This window comes from Chaetura pelagica, unplaced genomic scaffold, assembly GCF_000747805.2.
Source record: "Chaetura pelagica isolate M959 unplaced genomic scaffold, ChaPel_1.0 scaffold115, whole genome shotgun sequence".
Lineage (NCBI taxonomy): Eukaryota > Metazoa > Chordata > Aves > Apodiformes > Apodidae > Chaetura > Chaetura pelagica.
Genome location: NW_009953761.1, coordinates 1,526,813 through 1,554,544, shown reverse-complemented (window position 1 = coordinate 1,554,544; position 27,732 = coordinate 1,526,813).

Here is a 27,732-nt window from a genome sequence, read left to right as displayed (position 1 = left end):
TTCCATTCTTTCCTGTTAACACAGTATCAAAGCCAACCCAAATATCAAAAGCGGTACAACAAATACACATTTTACCAAGAGTAACACAGCAAATAAATGACATAATCCAGTCATCAAAATGTGTGCATGCATAGGCCAACCATATACACTTGTTTTTGCTAGTTTGCTAAATGAAATGGCATAGGACAAGTCTAGCAGGATGTAATTCAAATTTTTTTCCTGACATGTAAAACTGCCAGTATTTAAGACAAATAATCCCACTTGGTTAGATCTGACTCTTATATTTGGAATGATATATTGCAAAGAATTTATCAGACTTCATCCTGTATTTGGTCTGGTTTTCCTTATGTTGTTTTTGTTTGGTTGGTTGTTTTCTGTTTAAGATTTAGGAGAAAAACAAATGCTGCAAGTTTTAGCTTCAAAAAACAAAAATGTCACGATTGAGAGTGAAGTCCACATTTTTGCCAAAGCTTCAGAACTGCAGGACAAGAACAAAATGTAAAAAAATGAAATGTAGAAACAATATACTGAGGTAGAAACACCAAACACTCTACCCCTAAAATACTATCCCTAGAAAGAGCTGGTGTCTCTTTGCTTTTAAAGCGGAAATCCCAGCATTGACTACATGCGAATCCCATTATAACTCATTTATGTTTTCATCTGAAATTGCTTCACCACTGTGGAACGCATAGCTGAGGGCTTAGAAGTGGCTTTCATTTTCACAGGACAAACACTCTGATAAGTATTAATGAGAAAAATTATTTGATGGCTGTTTAGTGGCCTCTGTCTAGTTTTCGCTGATGTGTACTTGTACCACAGAAACAGGTCACTGTCAAAGAACTGAACAGCCAAGATATCCAGTTATCATCTCATATTAGAGGGATTTTTTTGCACAAGATTTTAAGAAGTTTCTGGGCAGTAATGTAAAATATGAACTGCATCAGCCACACTGGACAAAAGCACACAGCCTGACAAAGAGCCATTACTGGGATTTCTCTGCTTCAGCAAAAAGCTCCCTGTTAGCAGCATGAAAGCAGAGAAACTGGCTCATCCAAGGCCTTAAAACCAGATGACATCTGTGATCCCACTCACCACTGCAAACATCCTCTCCCTAAGTCACCAACAAATGTTACTAGTATCCCAGCAGATTAATTTGAGTTTAAATGTCACGGGTGACATTTCTCATGCTGCTGAATCCCTCTGCTCCACTGATTTATTTTCTACTTGCTCACTTTGAAAGATATTAAAGCACAAGCTTTATTACAGCTCCCTAGAATCTCTACTTAAAGTACCAAGGTCACTTCAGAGTTTTCAGGGAGTTTTCAAAGTTTTCAAAGAGCTAAATGTTGATTTTTCCTTGTGAGTAATCCACTGTCTTACTCACATTTCTAAAGCTTCTACCTTTGTATACCTATGTGCATCACATGTGCCGAAAGACTCAATCCTATATCTCTGTAAATAAAACCAAATATTAACCCAAGGCTATATTTAAGGTCTGTGGTAAGACAGCACTTGTTCCTTAACAGATGCAGTTTTTCCCTATTAGAGGAGGATCAGGATTTCAGCTGGTGTGGGGCGGGGGGTAAAGCTCAGTCCTGCACGCCTTGAAGTCAAATTACTTAGAGTCATTTGCAGAACTGCGTTCCAGTGCGAGTAGGCTCGTGCCTCCCCCAAAGTACTCTGCCACCTGTATGAAAACACAACAAATGGGCCTCAGGAATAGGCATGTGACATATTTTGATGAGATAAGTGACTTGGAAGGAAGATTTGGAGGCAAATTACAGTGATTATCTACTGGAAAATAGCGTCTATGTCACACCTTGTTGCCTACCCTGCCCTGCCACCCAGACTAACATCTTACAGGACTGCAATCAGTTTTTCCACCTTTGGCAGTATTTTTTTGTTGATTTTATTGTTTTCCTGCAGGAGATGAGGTCGTTTGGGTTTTGGTTTTTAATTTCCTGCACACAGTTCTTCAACTGGCCAAATTCTTTTTTCTTTCAGAATCTGAAAACATCCCTAATTTTTCAGTTTTCTTCAGTATTTATCAGTGCCATGGTAAATCTGTAAATCAGTATCAAGAGAAATGTGCAGGAAACAATGAGACCTCAGAAGCTGCCAAACCCCAGGAATTGGAAACTCTAACTATTTATGTACACACAGGTCAAAAATCCCAAAGGAAAAAAAAACAATAAGAAGGGGTAATTCCTTAGAGATGGGGATTTTTGTTTGCTTTGTTTTGCTTTGTTTGTTTGTTTCTCCAAAGAACTGAAGAGCACACAACCAAAGCAGTAGTGAAACCCAGGGGTGGCAACATCTGAACTCATAGTAGCTCATTTGAGTACATGTAGCCCACGCTGACGTCCCCATCACCGCATCTTCACCACTTCTGGTTGCTGAGCTGTCTGGAGTGAACCTGCTGCAAACTGATCCCCACGAGTTGTGCTCAGAGCCCTGCCTGCTCTGCAGATGTACCCAGGATTTTGTAGATTCTGATTAACATCTCTCAGGCGCATCTCTCACTCCCAGCCACGCTGCTAAATTCTTATCTAGGCTCTCATCACTTCATGTCTCAATTACCACAACATCCTTTTCCTGGCCACTGACCAACTCAGTCCTGGCCTGAGAGTGTATTGATCCAAAATGCTGCTGCAGAGATCATTCCCTGGCCTCACACTTGCCTTCCTCTTTGCTCATCCTCCTAACTTCTTTTTCCTGTCCTATCAAACCATCAACTGGCCTCCACTTTCAAGGACTCTTCCACCTTATTGCTCATATTATTCAGCATGAAAAGGTCAACTTGCACACTTGAATAGTCCGTAGTGCCTGCTTCCACTCCTCACTTGCCAACTTTGCAATTAGGTGTCTTTGTAGTGTCTCTTAAGGCTCTTTGCAATGTTTGTGAGAAAGTCCCAGTAAAACTGTAATGCTGCTTTGTTACAGCCCCTCAACCTCTCTTCAGAAGTACCTTCTGGCCAAAAAGAGCCTTGCCAACAGTCGTGTTGCAGCCAGCCTCAAGTTGCTATCTATGACATCCTTTTGTTAAGGGTAATTTTACAAGGAAGGAGATGCCATAAAATGAGAAACTTGCAGAAGCACCACATGGAGTTTCTTCTCAAAGCAACCAGGAACATGTTGAGGTATGTTGACAAACAAAATTTAGTCTCAAAATGGAGCTCTTTGCAAGGTCTTTCAGGTGATTACCAACTTTTCAGTCTCTGTGCAGCATCTACCAGCATATTTTCTTTGTCTGTGCCTTAGATCCTGCAACAATGCAGCCGACAACCTCCAACAGATCTCTGATGAGTTTTCATACAAGAAGATAAAACAGAAACTTATCAGCCATTGGTGAGCAAAGCATAATATAGATGAAAAATGGCAGGAGACAAAACTAAAATAAAATGTTTGATTTCTAGCCTCCATCTTGAGGAAAAAATTAAAAGTTAACAGTTGTTTTCAGATTTCCTCCTGTCTTATGACATTCCATAAATAAATGACAGAACAGGAAAGCATGTGTGGGGTTAGGACTGCAAGATAATGAAAGTTGCAAATAGCTTATATTTATGATCTGAGAGGTTTGTGATAAACGTTAGAGCGATGTAACTAAGGTAACATAAAAAAAAAATGTTGATGCTAGTAAATTCCAAGAAATACATACTGGAGGACACAGTGGAAGTGCCAGCACTCATTACATGGTTCAGCATTAAGTGGATCAGCTCTCAGACCAAAGAAAATGGTTGTTCCCCTCTATTCAGCCCTCATGAGGCCACATCTGGGATGATGTGTCCAGCTTTGTGTTTCCCAGTAAAAGAAAGACATTGGCAAACTTGAGTAAGTCCAGGGGAGAGTAATTATGATAGCAGAAGCTGGAGCACATGGCATATGTGGAGAGGTTGAAGAAGCCAGAATAGAGCAAGGGTGAAGCCAGACTCTTATTGGCATGTGCAATGAAAGGACAAAAGCCAGCAATCACAAATTGTATCAAGGGATATTCCAGCTGGACACAGATCATTTTCTCTCTGATGAGAGTGATGAAGCACAGGCACAAGGGCTCAGAAAGACTGTAGCATCATCATCCTTGGAGAGTTTCAGAATTCTATGGGACCCAGCACTGAGTGACCTGAAATAACTTAGAGGCTGGCCCTGCTTTGAGTGAGGCATTGGACTAGACCCTCAAGAGGTCCCCTCCCATGTCATTTATTCCATGGGTCTTTGAGCTCTTTGTACCAGTCCAGACAGGTCAGTGTAAACCTCTGACTGTACAGAGTTAAGATGAAAAGATAAGTAACCAACAGTTATATGTCCAGTGTATCCAGTCATGTCCAATCCTCGGCTGCCCCATGCAAGAGAGACAATGGCAAAGAACAGCCACAAAGATCATTAAGGAACTGGTGCATCTAGGTTGTGAGTAGAGGCTGTGATAGCTGGGACTGCTCATCCTGGAGAAGAGAAGGTTCAGGCAGTTGTTGTCTCTGTGGACAAATATCTGAGGCACGTAAAGAAAATGGAGCCAGACCTCTGAGTAGCATCCAGAACAGGCAACAAGCAGAGTCTGAAATACAGAAAGTTCCCTCTGAACTTGAGAAAACCCATTTTTTATCATGTGGGTAGCTGAACTCTGGCACACATTGCCCAGAAGGGTTTATGGATTCTCCACCCTTGGAGATATTCAAAACTTGCCTGGACATGGACCTGAGCTGACCCTGCTTTGAGTAGAGGGTTTGGGTTAGATGATCTCCAGAGGTGCTTCCAGCCTCCACCCTTCTGTTCTTCTGTGATTTTGTTATTCTGCTGATATTAGAAAATGAGACTGTGAAGATTTTATTTACAATAGATTTTGAAACAAGAATATAAAAAGCTTCATGCTTCCTGGGTTTAAGATAAAATCCAACAAAAAATTTCTCAGTTGCTTTATTACTTGCCTCACCCATTTTCTCAGTTATTTTTACAGTCAGGACAGAACTCAAGGACACCTAAATTATGTGTTAATACCTGTGATTCTACAAAAATCACTTAATTTTTTCTTCTTCAGATATTATAAGGTTCAGCCTGGGAAGACAGACATCTGGGATCCCGAGAGATTTCCCACCAGCAGGATTTCCAAAGATGTAAACAACATAATAAAGGACAACCTTTCACTGTCCATTCACAGTCATGCAACTGTCTGCCTTTCCCATCCCTCTCATAGCTAACTACTCACACAGGAAAGCAACATTCAGAGAACAACCTAAGTTCAAATAAACATATAGATGCACATTCAAGGTCAGAACAATGTTCTCAGCCATCTCTCCATCCTCTCCCACAAAGTGCTTCATGTAGGAGGAAAAAACACAGCAAGATTGCACATGCCTGAGGTAGTAGGTTATGATAGGAAATACCACCTTAACTTTTGCTTTACAGAAACACACATTACAAATTGTCTGGCAGGTAGTCAGTCACTCTCTCTGTAAATAACTATTCAGTAAAATCTGAATACAAAAAATCTGTACAAGTCACCAAAACCTCACTGGGATTTTCTGCACAAAAGTGCCAGGCTGGAAATTGGGTGAGTCTCAAAGGCAAAGTGAACACTCGTGGGGAGAGGCTGGTGGGTCCTCCTAAAGGTCTGCTGAGTTTTGGTCAAGTAAAAGTTGTTTTCTTGTTTGGTGCATGTGCTTCACTATTGGTATTAGTATGTCCCCTTAGATGACTGGTGCATCTGTGTTGCTAACATGGAAACCAGTTCTGTATCTCTTCGACCACTACGTGGTAGAAGAACAAGTCAGGACTGCATCAAGGGATGGATGTGAGGCTCTTCTTGTAAAACCTTGGCTCCACTCCAGACCTGCAAGAGCTCCTTCCCCAGTCACTAGGAATGCTGATGCCCCCGAGACTGCAAGAGAAACCTCTGCCTTTTTGCTGCCTCCCAAAGCCCAGAACCTGGAGCAACCTCTGGTGTATTCGATTCTATTAGAGAATGTGTTAATTACAGTAATAATGCAACTAATATGGCTTAGAGCAGTAAGTCTCAAATGGTGCTTATGATTTCCTGCTTTTCCTTTGTATGCTACCTAAACAGGCAGTTAGATGAGAAATCAGCAGAAATTTAGGTATTTATGTATTTAATTTTTGTTAAGTGGCCATTTACATTTCATGTGTCTGCAATTTCTTCTCTTTTGCAGGAATCAGCCTTCTCTACCTGGAAAAGGCAATAAAGTAATCTCACACCTGCAATTTTCTGTGTTTATTGAAGCATTTTAGATTGCGTCATAATTACATATATTTTCTAATTATGAAATAAAATTTGGGAAAAGACCTTTTAGGATAAGGCAGGAAAAGGCAGAAAAACCACAGGGTACACAACATTGCCTGACACATTTTAAAACAAAAACAGATTTGTTCTCTCCTGCTTAAATCTGTGCTGCTGACCTGAAGACGAAACCTACAGCCTCTTCTGCCTGCAAATCTCACCTTCAGGAAACAATTTTTTGTCAATTTTTTTCCCACTTTTCCACTCTCATCTATTTTTCTGCGTAGCCAGAGGAAGAGGCAGAAGACAGTTATTATAGCTACAGCAGTGAGACAGCAATTGTGTCTGCAGTGACCGCCAGCAAACACAAAGCCCCACTGCTGTAGACAAAACAGGGCTAAGAATAGATCTCATGCTGGAAAACTAAGGATTGCTATCAGATCTCTTAGGCTTCCCTGTCTGAGGCAGGGACTTGGAAGGTATGCACCTGACACTATGTTTCTTGGTGGTTGAAAGGGTAAGAAATGAAAGAAACTACAGGAGTCTAAAATTCATGTCCATGCAGTGCTAGAGGGTGAAGGGATGCTGAGAATGAGAAAAAGAGTAATTTGGCAGGAAAGGATAATTCCCCCACCAGGACAATATATTTCTTAACCACTGACATCCATTGACCACCTTCTTTTTAGCCTATAAATCTTGCCAACCACCCTGACACACTGAGACCTTTGATGGAAATATAGTCATTTAGTTCAGATGTAATCCATTCTTTAATTATAGAGCATACAGAAAAAGCTTACATGGGCTTGCCTGTACATGTTATTAGTAGATCAGAAGAAGAAAACAATTAGTTTCTCTCTGACCAGTTTGGGGAGACAAATGTTTATTTAATCCAAATTAAAATGTTTCTATTTTAATTATTTTGTTCCTTCTAGCTCAAACACTGGCATATGAATACAGCTGGGCAAGAAGCAGTGTACATATCCCACAAAAGCCTGATAACTAGAAGGGAACCAGAGGACTATGGCATGGGGTGAAATTAGTAATTTAAATTGTTTAAGATTTTTGTGAAGAAGATTTGTTAAAGTCTGCAACCTGCCACTTGCCATCACAAATGGCAGGTGAGTGAGGAGAGCATAAGCACAAATCAGCTGGAGTTCTCAGGACAGGCATTTACTTGCAGGTTGCAACCAGAAATTCTACCCTGTCTGATACAGATCTTTCCACAAGGGAAATTTCGTAGTAGCTGCTATGTTTATCCATCCTCTTTTCCTTTGCTCTGAGGAAGACATCTGTTTCTAACAAACTAAAATGTGAATACAGCTCTCATCTGGCCAAGACGACTGGGCAGCTGGATGATGCTGAATGGGGATACAGGAGGAGGCAAAATTCCTCTAGAACCTGGCAAATACATGTCTAAACCAATGGCAATAAGAATTTTATTTGACAACAAATTCATTCCTCACACTGACCAGCTCTAAAAGTCACCTCCAAATGTTAAGAGATAAAACAGTGTCATTGGGACTTAAGAGTATCCATTTTGCATGAATCTTAAATTTGTTCTTCTTTCAGGAAAAAAAAAGGAAAGAGGGGGAAAAAAAATCCATATCCACATTATGTTGGCAATCTGTGCCATAGATTCCAGGGATTTTGGAATGGCAGGGAAGGAACAAGAGAACACTGTTTCAAGAGAAAAACTGTCACAAACCACACGTGAATGCAAAAAGCCTTAGAAAGTGCTGCACGTGGGAAGCCCTGCTGAAAGTGAAATGCAGAGAAATATCTTCTAGACATTTTGGGCAGCAGTTGACAGGTAAGATTTCCTGTAAAAGGGATGACAACATTGACCTTTAGAAAATTATCACCAGAGAGCAGAGAAAAGCTTCCCTCTGTTTATCCTTGGGGGACTAGGAGCTGCACACGGACAGGATGCCAAAACAAGACAAAAACCGTTTGGTATTTTTGAATGTGCTGGGGAGCTACCTGCACCCTGAGACAGTCAGCTTCAAAATAAAGCTCTACGAACACAGAAATAACAAGCCCATGAAATGTCCTGATTATTACAAACAGAAGCACTTTGGGCAGACCCCTGCCTACAGAAAGGGCTCCATTAATTCCTGTTAATGGAGTTGCCTCTCTCCAAAGGTGATTTTCAGGCAGACTGAAAAATTAAAAGGAAGATTTGTCCCCTGACATCAGGAACCTCTGCTGCCTGCACACACAGAAACTGGGAGAGAAGTGTCCTAAAATTACACCCTGTAGTAACCTCTCTTAACAATAGGCAGGCAGACATACGGATTTCAGGATAAATTATATTAATTACTCATACAGATTCCACTTTATAGATGAATTAACAATTTCCTGTTATGCTATCTCTATCTCTAGCAATCTTCAGGGCCACTAAAAGGCAGCCAAGCATCCCACATCAGCAGTGAACAGTGAAGTCCTGACTCAGACAGGGATAGCACAAAGGACTTCCAACTTCTGACAACTGGCTACATGACTACTGCAAGGAAGGAAGTTCTTTAAAGCATTCTCATTTCGCTGTTTTGTCCCTTTTCTTTGTAGGTATCTCCTAAACAGTAAGAATTCCCTCTTCATTTTGTTTTTTTCTCCTTTTGATGAGTGGCATGTCTAAACCTGTCCTTTACAGAAGCATGGCAGAAACTAGTTGCTGTGCGCACTGGTACCAGTGACCCCTTGTGGAAGCAGATTATCTTCACCCGGTTCATAAATCTACCTGTCAACACTACCTGGAGAGCAGACAACTCATCAGTATGGATTACTGAAAACGCATGCTGCAGAAATAAAGCTACAGCAAGATGGATTAAAAAAAACACAAAACAAAGATTCCCCTTGGGATGTGACAATTCCTTAACCCTAGCCTTCAGGAAAAAAAGCAACCTTGAAATGGAGAAAAGTGATCTGCAGAACCAGATGCTGGGAAGAAAAACACAGAAAAATGGCAAAGGAGCCCCAGTAACAATACTTAATCCAATTTGATTCAGAGCACAGATTTACTTTATGGCTTATATGTATCACAGCCAACAATGCTGAAACTTTACATTTCAAGGCTTCATCTATATTTCAATTTACAAATCCTTATGACCAGGGGTTTAAAAATTCCATCATAGCATCTTGGTCGATGCGACCACAGGCCAAGGGCGCTTTTCTTCCTTTAATATAATAACGAAAAATCTTGCTTATGACTTTGGTGACTTATAAATGGATTTAAAATAAGAACCTCAGAAAGAAAAAAAAAACCAACAACACAACAAACCCCACAGGAGTGGTTGCCAATGACATCCAGAAATCGAAACTGCTTGCCCAAATGATACACGATATGATGTGGTGATTTGCAACAGAGGTTATTTATGTCACATTAGAAGCATCTGTGATTTAGGACTTTTTTGGGGGGCATCCTGCACGGTCAGTTTTTCACGTAGCAGCTCACAGCACATAGCTCTGTAGTCCTCTAACAGAGACATCTGTCTAGTACTGCTTGGCTAGAAAGATAATGGCTAATTAAAAAGGGACCTTTTTGGGTGGAACGAGATTTATTAAGAGAAAAGCTGGTCCAAGTATGTGGACTGGGCATGTCTAGTTGCCCCTCCCTGTCCACCTAGAGCAGAGAAGCTCAGCTCCTACCCATCTTCTCAAGTCCCTCTGAAGACTTCTCTCCTTTTATGCTCAAGCTGATAGTTCTCCATTAGTACATGTCCAAAGATACATTATGAAGTCATTTTAGCACCTTAATTAACCAAGAATGGTTAAATATATAGCTCCAAGGCTGTACATGCTAAGTCAGCACTGCCTTCCATAGGTTGGTTATCTCATCTGAGTCAGAATCACAGCCTGTAACATTACAGGCAATCTTGAATTTCCTGACCTTTTCAGTCAGTGTGATAATGTTAACATAAACTTAAAGGAACTGTCATTTCTCTTTCTGAAAACCCTTTTTCTCCTTGGATTGCAGGGTTCTGAATCACAGGGAAAAGAAGGTAGATTTCTCAATTGCCTATAAGAAAATGACATCTGAGGCCAGCCTGATGTATGCAGGGACATCTTTTACAATACCTAAAAGGAAGTATTTTTTCTGAGGGACAATAAATTACAAGCTTAGCTTAATAAAAATAAAAGATGGCTTTTCCCTTTACAGCTACCTGAAAGGAGATTGTAGTGAGGCAAGTGTTGGCCTCTTCTCTCTAGTGACTAGCGATAGGACGAGAAGAAATGTGGACAAGTTGCACCAGCAAAGGTTCATATTGGATATTAGGAAAAATTTCTTCACAGAAAGAGTGGTGAAGCATTGGAACAGGCTGCCCAGGGAGATGATGGAGGCACTGTCCCTGGAGATATTAAAAAAACAGGCAGATGTGGTGCTTCAGGAGATGCTTTATGGGTTACAGGGATGTAGGGGAGATGGTTGGACTTGATGATTTTGAAAGTCTTTTCAAACCTTAATGATTCTATGATTCTATACTCTTTTTAAACTAAAAATAAAAGGCTCAGAAAATGTTTCTCTTTTAAATAAATATTACTGACATTTACACTATTTTCCACATCTATGGTGTCATTGTTCATGACTCTTAAGGAGCTCCCTAACACCAACAACATCGTGCCTGGATTAAGTCTGCTTGGTGGACAGCAATTGTTTTGCCTCGTTTTACAGAACTGGAGCACACCAGGGGTTAAACCACTTTGAAGGGAACATATGTCAGAAAAACAAACTGAAAAATGCAACCAAATGCTGTTGAGCTCCACTAACCTCTGTTTAACGTGTTATCAGCATCTCTACAAAAACCCTAAACACACATACTCCTGAATTAAATGAGTAGAGATTGCGCAGAAAGCCGGGTCATAAATAAACCTCATTAGGGAAAGCTAAGGTGAGAATCAGATGTGTACCAGCTGGTGTGATACCAGCCGAAAGTATGTTCTTGCCCCACAGTAAAGAAAACCCAAAGCATTTTGCTGATTCACTGAGGAAACATCTATCCCAAACTGCTTTCATTTACTTAGGAGTAAAGGGATCATATCCTGCCCTATAGACGTGTTTGTTGAAATATGGCAGCAAGGGGAGCTGTTTGCCACTATAACAATAGGTAAGTGCCACTTGTGGCTTGCTTACTTTAAAAAAAAAAAAATAATTGAAACATCACACTTAATTTAATCAATCTTTCTTTAATCTCATTTTTAAGGAGTAGACCTTAAATTCAGACCAACTCAAATATAAAAGGCCTCTGGCAGAGATGTTTGTTCTGCGTTTCACACAAAGGAAGGAACATGTAAGCCAACAATGGCAAAACAGAGCTCAACAGGATGTCCTTGCTTTGAAGACTTCATCCCTAATGTGCACTGATGCACTTTTATCCACAGTCATCTTCTTTAAGGGATCCAATCTGAAAAATCCTTCTCCTTACAATGAGCCTGACAAGCTCATTGGAAAAGCTTGTGACTATAAAGATATCTTATGTGCAGACGTTGCAAGACAGGGGGGTTTTTATACTATGAGCTCGATCTGTAAGCACAGCAGTACACGTCTGAATTATCGTAACTCCTACACTAAAACCAGACAAATAACACAGCTAGATAAGCAAGGGGATCAACACCCACACACCAGCACATCTCAAGTCCCAAATTTCTCCCACAGAGCCCAACCCCAGACAGCTTTATCTGCATCTAGTGGCACTTTGCACCAATGTGACCAGGGCATCTTGTGAATCAAGGCACACCAAGACCTGAGAACGGCTGTCAGAAATCAGGTCCACACAGAAGAGCTGAGCACCCTAACTGAGATCTACACTGTCAGAGATTAGGGCAAGTGAGCAAGGCATTAAAGCCAGCACTACCAGCCCTGTGGGCCAAATGTACTATGTCCTGCCTAAAAGCCTTCATGGCTGCCTGACTCCATCTAAAATAAAAGACATAAGCATAACAATCACTTTTTCCTTGACAAGGGAAACCAGGTAATCTCTCCACATCAGTTCTGAACAACAGAGAACAATCTCATTTTGCCCAAATGCGAGTAGCACCTCCAGACTTCTCTATGGTTGTCTCCCCATTACTTACAGTATATAAAAAGGACAATTTAACTGAAGGACTTTATATTTGGGGCTTTTTTCAGCACTATTTCCAGCAAATAGCAGATGTTGGTTAATGATCTTAAGATATTAGATCATAAACCATGCTCATTTTGAATGCTGCAATTGGAGTGATTATTTGTATATCATTAAGCAAGATCCTCAGAGCAAGCTCAGTATATTTCCTTATTGCTTCATTTAAAAGCAAAACTATCGGATAACTTGTTATTTTATATTTTTAAATTACCAGGATATCAGCAAGGTTCTTACTTCGGCTTCATTCTCTCTTCTCAGCAAAGCAATACATCAGCACAGTGTCATTATGAAGTGCAACATTTCTTCAGCTTCACAACACACGGTCACAAAGCAGATGACATTTGTCCATGCGGAGACACCAAAGGAGCATTAAAACCAAATCTTATGAGTTTCTTTCTTCATAGAGTTACACAGCAAGCTATTCCCCATGAGGGGAATGATCTATTTTAAACTCCAGAAACAGAATCAGGTTGTTTATTTGAAAGTGAAGATAGATGGGTTTGACTTAGACTCATGTGGATATACCTGCTTTTATATATTTTTAGTAATACAGCAATTGTCTCTATTTTCAAATGCATAGAATGTGTATCTCTATATATGCAACATATATAGAAGTGATTTTTACATGCACTTACATATATATATATGCATGCATATCTATTTGTGTATCCCCATCTATGCATAAATATCTATAATTGTTTGCATATATAATAGTATGTGTTAAATAATATAACATATATATACATGAAGGCACAAATAAAGTAAGATTCTACCTCATAACATTATCTCAGATTTTGTTTTATCTAAATACCTACTGGAAATACTATCTAGGCTTCTGATTCACTAGAACCACACTTTAAAAAATTAATTACTTAATATATGCTGAGAAATGCCTAGATATGTGATAGATAAATTAGTTTCCTTTGAACACATGCAGTGTGTGAAAGAAGTTAATTCAATAAACATTGTGGCTCTCATCCCACAAAAGCATATGTGAGTCCCAGTGAGTTCAGTTGTAATAACTAAAATTATTAATGGGCAAAAGTGTTTGCAGATCAAGGCTACATATGTGATTTGGTTGTTCCATTATGCTAATTTTGTATCTACTATTTCACCATAAAATCTGACAAGGCAGAGTAATTTATGAGACATAAATATAGAAAATTGAATTATAGAGAGTCCTCTACATACATAACTAGATCAATTATTAATTAACTTTTGGAGATGAAGATATGTTGCCATAGAGAAACTGTTTAAGGGCATCTATTGACAACACTGGTCATGGGATGAGGTCCTTTCTGTTCACTTCATATGGACCATCATGACAGACACACAGCACCCCAGGAACAGCCATGCCCTGGGTACAACCTGCAAACAGGTTCCTCTTGTCACCCCATCACAGTTACAGCAAGTGACTGCTGTGGGAACAAGGAAAAACTAACTCATGCAGAATATTGGTCTGTTTAAGGGAAAATATTATTTCATCCTCTGGCTGCTGTAACTCAGGTAGAGAATTACCTTTCCGCTGATCCGATCCTGCGCTGATGTAGTTAGCAGAGCTCCACTGGCACTCATGGAGCCCTTCAGACTTACATCTGTGAGAGCCCCAACTCCTACACTCAAATCAGATCCACTCCAGCAGCAACCTGGCACATCAGACACAGAAGGTAGACCTCAGCTAGCTTAGATAAACTAAAACATTGAGATTGAATTTAAATGTGCTATCTAGGCTTTCTCAGCAGCATCTTCTCTAGTTGGAGACTTAAAGGGGGTAATTCATCCCACGTACTACATCATAATGGGTTCATCTTGCTGAACTATGGACACCTCCCTCTCAGCTAGTCAGTTCTAGCTCCCTTCACTGTTAATGGTGAGAAACGCTTTCAGGGTGAGATGAATCTGATTTATTTTGCATGTCTATTTAAAGCTGAGACGATTCCTGTCCTAGAAATGCCTGCTTGTCTCTGTTGACTATGCAGGGCAGCTAGCTCACACGTGGGTGATGAAAGTCATCTCACCTATGCAACAGCTTCATTAGCAACAGTGCTTACACTAAGGAAAATAAAACACAAGTACCAAATGTTAACTAAAAACAAATTTTGAATAGACTAATATTAGCATAATTAGAGATACAGCTCACAAAGCAAGGCAACATTAATACTCTCCTCCTCTGTGCTTTCTGGCCCAAGTTTTGGGAGCCAAGTTTTGCACAGGAGCCAGCAACATGTCTGAACAGTGTCAAAACTTGCCTGTCTTCAACAGTCTTTGCTGCAGGAAATTTTTCAAAGGACTACAAAAAAATGATTTCTGTTAATCTTCCCCCCACAGGCAAAGTCCTTCTAACCCCTAAGTAGCCTGAAATTACCTCCAACTGTGAAGCTTAAAAATTACCACAGGCCTACTAATGTGTTTTTACTAACTCTTCTAAGTCTGGAACACAAATCTGTGAAAATTCCAACCTTTCCTGAATCAAGACAGTCAAAATATTGACTAAACAATACTTGAAAGTAGTGAGTGCTCCAGTCTTATGAAGAATTTCCTTTAAATTAGTGTAAAGCAAATTCCTTCCATTTGCCATATCCCAATCTGAAACTTTGTGCCTGAATTACAGGAAAGCAAATGAAGACAGGGTTAAATAGAGGAAAGTGTTTACTGTGATTTGTGTTGACCACCTTAAGTAGCCTGTCGGAGACACCAGTGATCTGATCTACATGCAACCAGTGCATCTCCACCTCTTTTTGGTTGCATTTCAAGGAACAAAACTGTGTCACTTATAAGCCTTGTCCTGTATTTTCCATGCAGCTTTCCCTTATTCCCTTTCAGCCATAGAAATAATGGAATTTCCAAGGTGGATAATAAAAAACTACTCCAGATGGGTTACAAAATTGATACCTTCACTACCACCTTGCAGGCATTAAGATTAGAAAGATTTCTCAAGAAAGAGGAGGTTAAGATAGACAAAGGAGAACACAGTGGGAAATACCAATGAAATGAAAGCATAAATGCCACTAATAAATCACAGATCCAGCACATAATTCCATATAGTAATTTTCAAAACAACAGTCCTAATAGATAATATATACATAACTCCTCTGGATTTCCTAATTTGCTTTTTGAACAGTATGAAACCACTCCCAAATTTCTAAGTACCATCCAATGATTTTTTGTTCTATGTAAAGTACACAATTTGGACATGTTGACTTCTCTAATTAGTCTATAAATACTTGACTTCTACCCACTGTTTTGGTAAGTGTGATAATTGCTGGGGATAGGCCAAAGCATTAATGGTCAATCAGGTGATGAGAAAAGGAATACGGCCCTTTCAGTGAGTAAAATGTAAGGCATTCTGTGGCAAGGCAGAAGCTATTAGCAGGATCAATATTTCTCCTAGTACCTTAATAAATCATTGTATCAAAGAACAGTTGCAGGATGAAGAAAGCCTCATTCTACCGATGAGGTTGCTTCCAAATCAGCAAATAAAACATCATTTAAATTACAAAGACCTAATTGGTGTACAAAGGCAAATGGCGAGCACAGAATACAGCCCTCTGATGCTAGGCATGTAAGCATTTTGAATCATTAGTGAAGGAAGAAAAGCAGAAAGACAAAGAAACAGCTATGCTAAGAGCTCCACATGCATAATTTGCAAATTGGTAAATATGCATGAGCCCAGCACGCCGTAGCTGACTGATGACACTGTGTTTGATGCACATATCATCAGTGGCAGAACCAGACGAGCATCTGGGAAGCAGGATGGCTTTTGGTATTTTTAGTATTATAACGAAAAGAATCCCTTTGCTATTATTCTAAAGGCTACTTTCAAGCAAGGGAACAACTTTTCTCAGCAGACACAGGGTATCACTGCTTAACCTATATAGTGACCATCACATGTAGCCATATAACTCTCTTGGCCTCAAGACCATGAAGGAAATTCTCAGTAGAGCTAACTGGAGTTCTGACACAGTAGGGATTGAAGGACCACGATCGTGTATACTTCCCACAGAGGAAGAAACCCTCCTAGCATACATACATGGTTGTGAGAAGAAGATAAGGCTCACCAAACTACTTCAGGTGATGCTGCAAACCCACACATTGCTATTGAGTATGCGACTGCACAGTGCATGAATAGCCACCACTATCTTTTTTGGAAATACCAACTCACAGTACTTTTGATTTATAGTGTTACCTTTCAATCCAATAGAGAAATCATGAAATCTTATGGGGGAAGAGTCACTAGAGTAATAACTGCATGAGTTCTCACCAGTGGAAAAATGTAATTTACTGTTGTATTCAGGGTTTGGTTTTTTTGTTTGTTTTTTTGTTGTTGTTGTTTGTTTGTTTGAATAGTCCACATTCAGCTCCTTAATGAAGAGTTATAGAAAAGCAAATGTTTCTCCATGGTTTAGCCACTGCTTTTGGTCCTTGGCATAGCCTTGGAATCTTGTTCCCAATTTATTCAGAGGCAAGAATTGAGGACTTTGTGAAGGAAAGTCAATTGATGAAGGAATTTCATTGCAGAAGCTAAAGTGGGTACCCTTTACATCTCCAGTTCATACTTCATACACTTCTAATTCCATAGAGCTGACACTTTAGAAGGTCAACTGTCATATGGCTGGAAAGCTGACATCTCAATAAAGTAAACAATGCCTGAAGAGAAGGGGAGAAGCATCCTGTTGCTACATGATAGCTTCTCTTCCCACACCAAACCAGCAGAGATGTTACCTGCCTGCCATAATTCTCTGGAAAGGGAGAGTTTTGGCCATATGGCAAATGACCTTATGGGGTGCTGACCACATGCATTTATACCATATGTCTGAATCTTCTATTTAAATGCATACCTAAAAATGAACAATGCCCAAATGCTTCATGCTCTGTACTCTCTAGATAGATACATTTATTTTCCTCAACTGTAATTTATTCCAAAAAGCAAAGTGGATCAGTCTCTCAGTAAGTTACGCCTCGAATCAGTTGTTGGCTGATCCTTCTGTTGTAGAAAACATATCAATCCTGCTTTACAGAGCATAACATGCCAACTTTAGCAGTGAGGAAACTGCTGCAGTTTATATACGTAACCATCTATAGGCCTCCCAAGGGTTCTTCCTCTCTTTCTGGTGAGATTATACATTCTTCCCTTCATCTCATGCCCACTAACATGCATCAAGAGAATATCTCTGGTGAACTCCCAGGACCATTTTTAAACACATACCCTTTTGCCTGCATCCCAAAGTATTACTTTTTGCTTGGCGTGTATCAGATTTGTAGACTGTAAACCACCCGAGGCAGGGACTACTCTTAGTTCTTTATGTCCTCAGTGGTATAAAGGCATTATCAGCTTTTTCTGTCAAATTATAAGCAGCAGAGGTGATCACTGTGAACATGACCCAAACTTTACTGATCACATCCAACGGGATCACAGGGGGAAGGCTAATGCAGTACATGTGCAAGTCTATTATCACAAACCTCTTTTTTTTAGTACAGTGAAAAGGTGCACTAACTCTTCAAACAGATAACCAAGAGCTATTGGGATGGTAGTAAATGGATTTAGCAAAGATTCAGGGTTTTCTTATTCTCATCAGCCTGAACAATTAAGTAACAGTCTTCTTGTATGTCATTAATTTTGTTGCCATAGTAGCCTGTAGAAATGCTTTCTAACAAACACGGAAGATTTATCTTTCTCACTCTAAATCAATCAGAAAACAAATGATTTCACATTCTTTTTTTTTTTTTCATTATGACAGGTAAAGCACAGTGAATCATTACAACAGAGACTTCTGAGAATGATATGATGTCATTCATCACAAACAGCAATCTTAAAAAGCAGATCCAGACACTAGAAGGCAAGTGCCACTTCTCTGCAAAAAATACTGGCTCAAAAAATATTTTTTAAATGGAAAAACGTATAAATAATAAATGGAAATAAGTTTCTGTATTTTTTTTTTTAACTCAAATTATACGTATGATGCTTGGATAGAAACACTTCCATGCACTATTTTTCTCTCCAAATTCACAGCTGGTGAGAGACCAAGGAGGAAAAACCTATTGAGAGAATTTCCTAAAGAACAGAGTTTAAATGCATTAGCTGAAGCAGGGGAAATTTTCATTCACTTTAGATCATTTGGATTGTAAAGAGAACATCAGCCCACAAGGGAGAAGGCAGGGGGAGGTACATGTCTGCAAACAAAATGCAGACTAATTTCTGGCCATAATCATATGCAAAGGGTTTGGACATGTCTAGAGAAGTATAGGCTGCAACTTGCAAATTGGATCAATATGTTTCTGGCCTGATAAATTCCAGGAGGGAGATAAGGGGTCCATTATTGGAAAAAGATTGTTGTTGCCTTTCTTCTATAGGACAAGGTGACAGATTCTCTTAAAGCAGTAACTGTTCTTTGCTTTTTCACAAAACCATGCTTTGAAAAGAAGAATAATTTCAAACCTCATCCAATCTATGAACTGTCTCAGTTGTAGTGGGGACCAGGGAAGATTTAGAGTGGGGCAACATAGTCAGAATACTCTGACTTCCTTGATTTAGAAGCTAGTAATAAGCTAACTAATACTAAATGCTGAAGTCACATCAGTCAACTCTTTCCACCAAGGAGAACAAAATGAAACAAAAAAAACATATGAAAGCAATGGCACTTAAGATTCCCCATTATATCAGTATTTCCTACAGCCAAGCTCAAACAGCCTTAAGTATTTTCTTATACTATTGATACACAAAGTAATTGACTCAGCTACACCATTTCAGTTAAATCTTATTGAGATAAAATTGTTTCATTCTATAAGTGTTCAGTGCCAGGTTATGTGGGGCTCTGAGCAACCTGATCTAGTTGGGACGTGTCCATGCCCATGCAGAGGGGTTGGAACTAGATGATCTTCTAGGTCCCTTACAACTCAAACCATTCTTCAACCCTACACCTCACCTCTTGAAAGACCTAAAGGGCAAGTTTTTGGTCATCTCCCATACTGCCTGAGGAACATGAAAAATAAAGTGCTGGGGAGATCATGTAACCATGAAAGCTGCACTGCTACGAATAGAGAATGACATCAAGAACATGCACAATTCCCAGCTTTCCAGTAAAAATATTTCCAATAGTTTACAAATTCACTTTTTTGTAGTTCATTTGTTGGTGAATAGGTTAGTTTCTTTCCTGGGACAGGCTCCTATAAGCTGCAAAACTGTGGAGATAAAACATGTAAAAATAAGTGGACAAGGAAGCAGAGATTTGCCTCTGTGATAACAGCACCACAGTGAGGGATAAAAAGTCCTAGATAATGGTAAGTAGACCAGGGGTTTCTTCCTAACCCATTACACCTTCCATCAAATCCCCTCAGCTGACTCAGGTCAAGGATTTTCCTGGACATACCCCAAATCATACTAGGATATTCAGTTTTTATTTTTTATTTTTTTTTAATGGTTATTTTAACACAAATTATTTCCCAGATCCAATTTAGAAAGAATCTGCTGAGCCACTAAGCTCAGTTAAAGGGAAGGTAACCTCTGTTAATGAGTGTAAAAATGAGAGCTTGAAGGCAGTATGCTCTGAGATCAGATCTATGTCATATATTATCATCATAAAAAAATGCAGCCTAAGAGCAAAGAGCAGGTATGATTTTCATTCTTCCTGGTTATTTTTAACTGAGCCTGTGCCTGTCCATCTTTTACACCTTTAGTGGCAGAGCTGGGGCAGTAGCAAAATTGAATCCAGCTTCCAGCCAGCGCAAAAAGTTGGAGAAAAGTCACAAAAGGTAATTTCATTACTATAAGTTTAATGAAAACCAGCAGCACATAGATTGCTGCCTATGGAGAAAAAGGCAGGCAGAGCAGGCAGTGTCAACTCTGCTCAGGAAAAGCCAAGGGGCAGGTGTGGGTAGACCTGCCAGCTGGCACGGATGGGCCTCCCTTGCTTGCAGGGACGTGAGGAGGAGCCAGGAAACTGAGGGGGGAGATTCAGGGCACAGGGGGCATAAATCCATTAAAAGAGGCTTCTCCATTGCTCATAGAGCAATTTGTTTCCAGGATTGTGTTGTAAGTTAAGTGTTGGGCAAAGCCTACCACAGTGCCTGCGTGGTCTGGGTGTTGTCACCAGCCTCCCAGGCCCATTCTGAGCAAGTTTGGGATTGTTCTGCTCAGGGTCAGAGGCAAATGGAAGCCACATAAACTTACTAGCAGTGCAGAGGCCAGGTTAACTTCACTGAGTCAGAGCTAATAAACACTGCCAATCATGGCAGTTTATTAGCTTGTACTCAGCATCATGCTAGCAGTGCTACACAGCTGCTGGTTGGCTTGGAAAATGGACAGAAGGAACTCCTGTTTACCAGTAGAGAGCTGTGTAGATGTAAACTCTTATCCATACAACTGTGAACTCTCACTGCACACCTGAATCCTGGCGAAGTATAAAACAACCATTTTGAACTTTTGGGGAAACTTTTCAGGAGAGAGTACAGAAGGGGAGCTAGGGGAGTGAGGAACGGACTCTGGACCAAAGCCATAGGCTGCTGAGTTACAGCTCTCTGCTGGGAATGCCAGGCAAAAAGCCTCTAGCCTGAGCATAAGCCTGGAGGGTCTGGGATTGCTGAGCAGAGTCTAGATTCAATCTAGGCTTCCAATGTCTTTAGTACGTCATGCATTCAGTAGTGAGACTATGAGTAGTCCAGCAAATGCTCAGCACATTTAGGGAAACCTCTTCATAGAAGCAAACAAAATGCTGCTGCAAAGGTCACCCAAATAGAACTTTTTAAAAACTATAACTTAAAGACCTTAAAATAGCATATTGCATTTGGCTAGCCAACACTTATAATTTGGGGTTTTTTTGTTGTTGTTTGGCTTTATTTGTGGTTTTGTGCTTTTTTTCTAAAGGTCTGTCCTATGGCACTGCAAGCTGCCTGCTTGCTCTTAACAGAGAGAAGCTTGCCAACAGAAATCTCAACTCACTTGAACCTACAGAAGGAGCTACTGAGATGGAAAAATCAGAGATGCATTAACAGAGGAAGGATTGCAAGACTGGCCATTACAAATTCTGGAGGCAAAGATCTCTAGCATTAAAGTGCTATGCTCCTGGAGGGATTATAGAAAGATTAGAGGCTTAGAATGCTTCATGCCCCAGAACAAGAGGACAACCAGTAGTCTCTATCTATCTACACTTCATTGGGACCAGATCGTGCATTTGATGGATTTCACTCATGTGTGACTGACATCAGAACCTGACAGCAAGTGGTCTGTAGAACTTTGGCCAGGATTTTAGAGAGGTTGCTGAATAGACACACACAAAACTAAAACCAAAACCAAAGCAAAGCAAAATAAAACAGCAACAACAACAAAAAAAACCCTAACAAACAAAAAACCCCCACAAAACAACAAAACAAACAAACAACAAAACAAAACAAAAGAGGAGTACTTTAGGAATATTTTACTTTTTTGCAGAAGATGCTACAGTCTTTAACCTGTTACTCTCTAATTATCTCTTTTCCCTTCCCCCCTTGATTCTTTACCACCTCAAAACAGTAAAAGGCATGTGTGAAGAAGAAAATGAAAGGGCACTTGGGATGTTTTAATGGGGTAAAAGAAACACATAATACTGTGATTAACTATATAAGTGAAGTGCTGGCTTTCAAACATTAAAAGAACAGTATTATGAAGAAATAGTCTCCTCTAAGTGAACCACATTATGTCAGTCAATTTTATGAACAAGGTGCTCTATTTCAGACTCAGCCCTCTCCTGAATTTAACATATGACCTTTGCTTTCAAAATCCTTGGTCCCTCTGAAACATCTTTCCTTATTCTCTTTGGTGCTGGTTCCTTGTTATTAATTATATCAAGTCAGTTTTCCACTGAGACTGTAAGAATAGAGACATCTGTGTGTTACCTGTCAAGTACTGCCATAACAGTCTTCAATTGCTCTTGTAAATCTAGTGCCTCTATGGAATCCCATGTTATGAAAATTGCTCACTCTCTTTCAAAGCCCTTTCTCTAGTCTGTGTAACATTGAAATGTACTTTGGGTAGAGGGGTATAAAAGCAGAGAAACTCCCAAAGAAAACCACTAAGTGCAATAGTAAGAATATCACTATTAGCAATAGTGCAACTCCGAGCAACCCAATCTAGTTGAAGATGTCCCTGATCATTGCACTGAGTGGGGTTGGACTAGATGACCTTTAAATGTTCCTTCCAACCCAAACTATTCAATGATTCTAATTATTCAATCATAGCCTTAGTCCAGTATTAGATTCTACATCTTAAGGAATGTGACCAATGGACAGTGAGTATTCTACAAAACATTTAAAAAATTGAAGGAATGAATTGTTGTTTAATGAAAAGAAGACAAGACTTAGGGGAAACATGACAAAAGACCCTGAAAATATTATCAGTGGTTGCAAGGAAAAAGGGATTAACTCATTCCTGTTCACAGCAGGTAGGAGAGAAGTAATGTGCAGGTTAAGAAAGGAAAAAAAAAAAAAAAAGTTTTCTAAAGGCAAGAAAAATTAGGCCCTGGAATGAATTGTCCAAAAAACCTCAATCAGTGGAGGCCCTTAGAAACAGGTCAGCTACAGCTCTGATGGGCAGTGTCAGCACAGCTGATGCAGATGCAGAGCCCTCAAGCTACTTGCTAATTTTGTATGATTCTAGGAAAAAAACCCTGTAGGTAGTTACCAATAGAATGATTTTTTAAGGTCTAGGATATTGTGGGAAATAGTATTTATTATCTTTTGCTTAGCTAATTTTTAGCACTGTTCTGAAAGCTCAAAGTTAAAGAATGGCCTAACCCGAGATACTTTTTTTATCCTTCTACTTTCATTTTTTGCTGTTTGAACAAACTGCTTGGTCATGCTTGTCTCTGATTCTTCTAAAGCTTCTGAAACACAACATCTACAATATCTTTTTTTTTGTTTTTTCAATGTGGGATTGATGACATTAAGTAGGAACATAATTTCCTGAATGGTTGTCTACAGCCATTATTGGATCATTTGTTCTATAAAGTCAACCAACTCATATTGATTTTGATGTGGTTTCCTTGGAGTTTGGATTTTTGTGTTGTTTTTTTTTTCTTACTTGTGGCACCTAATAATAAATTTCTCCATATTTTGTCACTTCTGAAATTATAGTAGACCCTAGAAATCTGAGTCCATCTGGAGCAGTATATTTTCAGACAGTCATTCCCAAAGTGCTATGTGTGCTCCACTTTAATCTAGAAAGAAAGGTGAAATTTCATCAAATTCAAGGCTTCGCGTTACTATTGCTTATGACATTGATTAAAGTTTGCTGGGGTTTTGACTTCAGAAGATGAATCATAGAATCACAGTATCACAAAATGGTTTGGATTGCAGCGACCTTAAAGATAATCCAATTCAAAACCTCCTGCATGGGCAGGGACACCTTCCACTAGCACAGGTTGCTCAAAATCCCATTCAACCTGGCCTTGAACACTCCTAGATGAAACAAGATGAGCAAAGGTTGCTCCTGAATTAAGCTGATGTCAGTTTTTAGGAGGCTGGCAACAAGGAGCTAAATAATTACCACAGGCAGCTTCTAATGGTAATAGCATTGAAAAAATATCCATTGCAGGATCAAACATCCTCTCTCATGTACACAAATAAAATAATAATAATAAAAAAAATCCTTTAATGTTTGCTAATTGAACTGGTAGCCTTCCTGCATATTTTAGCTAAAAAGCAGGAGAGAAGAACATAAACCTGCCAGAATTGTGATATGCTGTGCCAGGAAGAAAAAAAGAAAGGACTTTTTTTGCAACTGTTCAATTTGGTTGGCACTTGGCCATCTAAACACTCCACATTTTTTTAAGTAACAAGCTCTGCAAGTTTCAGTGCTGTTTCTGGAGACTTGGACAGTAACACTGACAGTGGATTTATCCTTCTCTCAACTAGAGGAGATGTTTCAACTGCCTTTCAGAAGTGAAATCAATTCATATCTTTTTGTCTACAGCAACAGACTCTCACTGGAGCTGTAGCTTATGGCTTTTATCTTCTTGTGACACCTGCTTTGGTCAAGGGGATTACCAATTACTTCTCCTGGAAGGTGTCAATACTGACATTGTCCAGCTGAGCAGCTGTCCTCCCTTTTCTATTATTATTCATGACATATGATTTATTCTTCTGAAGGCCTTAGTCATAGAAATTTAGTAGTTCTTCGCTGCCCTTCTTTTAAAGGGACCTGAATGGACAATTACTGTTTCTGAAATGTGCTGTAGCCACCATTTCACCTCATTTGTTGTTCAGATATCTCTGTTCTGCCAGAATGTGGGCAATGAAAAGGTGGAAGATGTGCCATTATCCATATGCTTAGAGCTATCAGTTGTACTCTTACTGTCTCTCCAACAATGTCATTCATTACCTAGTATCATACTGAGAAGAGTTTAAAGGAAAGGAGAGAAGACACTAGCAGTGATTCCACCTAGACAAAGCTGAGGTAAGATATGGATTAGAGTAATTTTAATTGAGGGTATATCACCATAATTAATTATTGAGCTTCTAAATTCTGGGCTCATTTTACATAATTCCTATCCATCTGAAAGTCATATTGACTATATTCAGCTTCTTAATGCTGACATTTCAGTCATGAAGTTAACAAGTCATGTACATGGAGGGAAGGCAGAAAAAAAGTATTGGCATGGGATCTACAGGACCTACAAATGCTTATTCTAAAAAATAGAAAACAAATCAAATCAGCTACAACATAAAGTAGTTTTTAATATTTGACAGATTACCATAAAGAAAGTTATGTTCAACTGCTCTCTATCTTCACTATAAATAAGACACCAAATGGCTTCCTATGGAGCAAATGAAGCATTACTTGGAGTTCAGAAATAACCCTGAAGTGTTGTGTAGCTACGGAAGAGACCACATGGGTGTGGCACTGAAATCTTCCTAACTGGGAGATTAGATAAACAACTCTCACAGATTATCTAGACATTTGTGCTCTCTTTGGTAACCCAGGCAAATGAGCCAAATCATCTTTGCTGTCTCTAAGGTGTTCCTGATCTCCCTTCTTTTTCTGTAATGCCCCAGGAGTTGTGATCAGCAAAGATCATCATCTAATTGCCACTTTGAAACAGAAGATGGCAGGCACTGGAATGAGAATGGCAAAGAGCCTTACTGCTGATCTATGGACTCTTTGTGTAGTTTGCAGGAGCCTCTCAACTGCTTTCCCCTTCTTCTGGGAAGTAGGTATGATTAAACAACACACAGGTATTTATGATGCTCCTGGGCTGTTCCTCCAGCAGAGGAATTCCTCAAAACGTAAAAGCCAATGGGAAGTCAACCTGCTGTCTGGGTTAGTTGATTAATTTCAGTCTCTTGCAGAGGTCTTGCTTTGGATACAACTTATTCTGGTAAGCAAATAGTATCTTTATTTTTTCTAATAATCACATGATCCTTGTCTTGCTGTGGGTAACAAAAGAACAGAATGGGATGGTCAGAAACCATCTGAATCATCATTCAAAAATAAAAAATGTATCTATGTATATATATGTGTTTATATCAGCATGCACATACACCCTGTGTTTTGGACACAACAGTTATTACAAGCTCACAGCCTTGTTTTCATTTCTTTTTTAATAAAATGCAACTGTCTGTCCATGGCAGCTTTGTGAGATTTACTTCCCCCACCCTCCCATTTTACACTGCCACATTTCCTTAAAGCACCTAGATTACATATTTTCTCCAGTTACCAGGTTATTTGGCTTCCATCTGTTCAATAGTTCAAATACATGCATCAAATGCACACATGGCACATTTCCAGGTTGTAACAACCACTTTACTTTCTATCTTTTCATAGCCAAGCAATTTGCGTATAAGGTATGCAAAGATAACATGCTCCTGTTTGCCTCCTCCACGGTTCTGGTTCCTGCATCAGCTTTCCCACTTCCCCTTTGCAGACCTCCATGCGTGGTGTGTGGAGCAGCAACTTCATTGTCCTGACATCCTTAGGTGGGAGAGCTGAGCAATGAGCAAAGCACCAAGGGTTTGGCCTCTCTGGCAGCAGGGCTTTCAGGCAGGCATGTATATCAAATACAGCTGCAGCAGGGCTCTCCAGGCCAACCTGCAGTGCTGGTACAGAGATCAAAGGTTTGGTTGCCATGCTTACATGCTCGTGTGGAAAAGTGCTCTCCCAAGGCTTTTCCCCTCCTTTCTCCCTCCCCTCCATGACTTCTGACAGATTGGTAGTTTGCTAGTTGTGTTTTCATTTGTGAATAAGCAGCAAGACAACAGAGTGGCACTCCCTCCACCAAAGCCCCACTAGGAGCCAACTCCAACTGACCATTTGTGCAGGAGTACGGGGCAGAGGAGCCCAGTCCCAGGAGATGGGGGACTGGGAGGTGGGGCTTCCCATCCCAAGCTGTGGCCCATTCTCTTTCAGTGCTCTGAACTCTTTTCACTGCCTTTGTTTTTCTCTGCTCCCCCTAAAACCAGACAGTTGTTTCACCACAGAAGTGTCAAGGGCAAAGGTTTGAGGAGACTCCAGAAGGCCTTTGAAGAGATGCCTCTCTTAGGGACCCCAATAGAAAAAATTAAGAAACTCTAGCAGTAAACGAATAAAAGTCAAACACAGCAAGGACAAGTAGCAAAGATGTCAGGGAAAAGGAGGTTTCTCTGGAGAATGGACAGTGATCATAAGCATGAAATAAAGGGGAGATTAAGAAAACAAGAACTGTACAAGAGGAGGATATACTTATGAGAAAAAAAAAAACAAAAACATTTGTAGCAAAAGACATGGGATAAGAGGGACCTGGATTAAAGGAATTATTTGGCTAGACCAGCATCCTTTTTTCCTTCAATGTCAATACTACAGAAAAGTGGTATAAGAGATAAATACATAGCTGCAGAAGAAGCTTCACCCAAACACACTGCCAGGGATGGATTTATGAGTTCAGTCATAAGTCAGGCAACTGCTGTGTAATTGCTTTATAACTGTGTAATATGGAAAATATATCTGTGATGGCATTCTTATTGATGCAAATATTTTTTTTTCTTGCAAAGGTTCAATGCAATACCTTTTGGTAACACCTCAGGGCAGTACTTTCCAAGTGGAAATTACACCTTGTATATCCTTTTCAGTACAAATGTCTTGCCTTTTGATTTAATTAGTTTTCCTTTGCTTCTGCATTCTAATGAAGGTGCAGGACAGCCATATCAAAACTACTTCATGCCACTAAGTATATATATATATATGTATATAATATGTACATATATAAGATTAAGATATGTATCCTCTTTTAAAATGACACAATACTCATTTGTATATCTATCACAAACCCACAATTTTTCAAAATTAGACTTGTGAACAAGGAAACTTTTAAAATGTGGTTTAGACAAATTGCTTGCCTCAGCTTTCTCTGCATAGCAACTGTTGACTGCGTTTGTATCAACTTC